Below are 2,500 nucleotides of genomic sequence, written 5' to 3' on the forward strand. Positions count from 1 at the left end.
TAAACGCCCGCCACCGATTGGTTTTGATCTAATAAAAGCGTTCCTACCATCTCTGGTCGGAACTCTGTTTTGCATGTATTAGCTCTAGAATTACCACAGTTATCCAAGTAAATGTGGGTACGATCTAAGGAACCATAACTGATTTAATGAGCCATTCGCGGTTTCACCTTAATACGGCATGTACTGAGACATGCATGGCTTAATCTTTGAGACAAGCATATGACTACTGGCAGGATCAACCAGGGAGCTTCGAGTAAATTTTCATCATACGAAGCAAAAATATGTATGTATATATATATCTTAGTCGCCGACTCTCTCCCCTTAAGAGTCGGATCGACGATACTTTTTCTCGTCTTTAAGACAGTTCTCTTTCTCCTCTCTCTTCTCTCTACTCTCTTCTCTCTTCTCTTTCGAGTTGGTAAATTTCGCTCCACTATTAGATTACCAACTCCGCACGAATTACCACATGGGTATATCCGCGCATATACATCAGGAGGACCTCCAAAAATTTCAAACTCTCCCGTGTATCTCTCCGAGATCTTTTTAGAAGAAAAAGAATCTCGGATGTCACATCGACTTTCAGGTTTGTAAGCACGTATGCTCGAGCGCTCTCCATCGTGTAAGCACGGACATAACGCACGAAGTCCGAAGACCGCGTACGTTAACATGCTGGACATATCGAGAAAGCGCGAACCATGCTAGGCGTACCCATGTCGAGGCCCTCGCGTTAAAGATCATACTCTTCTTTTCGTTCTCTCTTCTTTGCCCAGAAATAATATATATTTCTTATAATATATACCTCTTAGTTTATGTATTTCTCTCTTAGGACACCTCAATTTTATATGTATATATTATATTTCATTCGAACAATTTTTGTTCGTCGCCCCTTTTTGTGTGTAGTATTTCGTTTGGTCTTTGCCATTAAATTTTTGTATACGAAAAATATATTTTCGCTCGGATAGAAAACCCCTTTTGGGTTTCTGAGAGTTGATGTGAGAGTCGTACAAGTATAACGAATATACGTTGTATCCAACCCAACATTCTGGGCTTACCACATAAGGGCCATTCGGTCTGAGACACCGACCCGTGGTCATGCTGTGTAGAGAAAAATTCGCAACGGAACGCGGTACAGAACAGTCGAGGAATGGACCTCGAGGAGCTGAACGACTGCTTCTCGACCGAGATCGTAGAATAGCCGCTCGCCCGCCGCTGCGCCGACCGGTCCGCTCGAACCGACGTGCTCTCTTATAGTAACCAAACGGGCGGCCGCGACGACCGCGGCGCCGGCCGCTCAGCACGGGCGCTTATGGTGGTAAACTGCCGCGCGTACAGACCAACCGGCCGGGCTGCTGGTACTTAGCCGCTGAAACTATGGTCGATTCGAACATATATTAACATACGATTTTTATTCGATAAATCGTTATTGTACATATTAAACGTTAGTTTCCACCGAAAGAAAAATTTTTTAGAATTTTTTTTTTCCAAAAATTGCAAGAGTAAACTTTTTTAATATTCGATTTAAAAATTTTTAAATGCTTAATCCTTACATTAAACTACTGGGAGAACTCAGAAATCATAATGAAAAAAATTACAAAAATTTATTTTTCTCAGAAACTCCGAAAAACAGAGTGGTCGAATCCGTGCAAGCCGGAATTTTTCTAAGTCCCCACGGTCAAGAGTAAACTTTTTTAATAAGCGTTTTAAAATTATTTCAATGTTTAATCCATGCGTAAACATGACGTTTATTAACGTTTTTAACGTTAAAAAAAATTACAAAAATTTATTTTTCGGAAAAAATGGAAAAAACCGATTCGTCGGAGCGAGGTGTCCAGCCCGTGCGGTAATTCCAGCAGGCGAATCGGACTTCCCGAAATTTTTCTAAGTCCCACGGTCGACACCAACTTTTTTAATAAGCGTTTTAAAATTATTTCAATGTTTAATCCATGCGTAAACATGACGTTTATTAACGTTTTTAACATTAAAAAAAATTACAAAAATTTATTTTTCGGAAAAAATGGAAAAAACCGATTCGTCGGAGCGAGCTGTCCAGGCCGTGCGGTAATTCCAGCAGGCGAATCGGACTTCCCGAAATTTTTCTAAGTCCCACGGTCGACAACAACTTTTTTAATAAGCGTTTTAAAATTATTTCAATGTTTAATCCATGCGTAAACATGACGTTTATTAACGTTTTTAACGTTAAAAAAAATTACAAAAATTTATTTTTCGGAAAAAATGGAAAAAACCGATTCGTCGGAGCGAGGTGTCCAGCCCGTGCGGTAATTCCAGCAGGCGAATCGGACTTCCCGGAATTTTTCTAAGTCCCACGGTCGACACCAACTTTTTTAATAAGCGTTTTAAAATTATTTCAATGTTTAATCCATGCGTAAACATGACGTTTATTAACGTTTTTAACATTAAAAAAAATTACAAAAATTTATTTTTCGGAAAAAATGGAAAAAACCGATTCGTCGGAGCGAGCTGTCCAGGCCGTGCGGTAATT

General features: G+C 39.8%; 1 non-coding gene across 1 annotated transcript in view; it reads right to left on the bottom strand.

The window, feature by feature from the left end:
• LOC143175425 (small subunit ribosomal RNA) overlaps nt 1–246 on the bottom strand; it is a 1,921-nt gene extending 1,675 nt beyond the window's left edge. Inside the window, exon 1 of the ribosomal RNA XR_013000216.1 lies at nt 1–246. This exon is cut by the window's left edge and continues 1,675 nt beyond it. This is a non-coding gene — a ribosomal RNA (small subunit ribosomal RNA).
• Nucleotides 247–2,500: the final 2,254 nt, after the last annotated feature.

This window comes from Nomia melanderi, unplaced genomic scaffold, assembly GCF_051020985.1.
Source record: "Nomia melanderi isolate GNS246 unplaced genomic scaffold, iyNomMela1 scaffold0084, whole genome shotgun sequence".
NCBI classification, from domain to species: Eukaryota; Metazoa; Arthropoda; class Insecta; order Hymenoptera; family Halictidae; genus Nomia; species Nomia melanderi.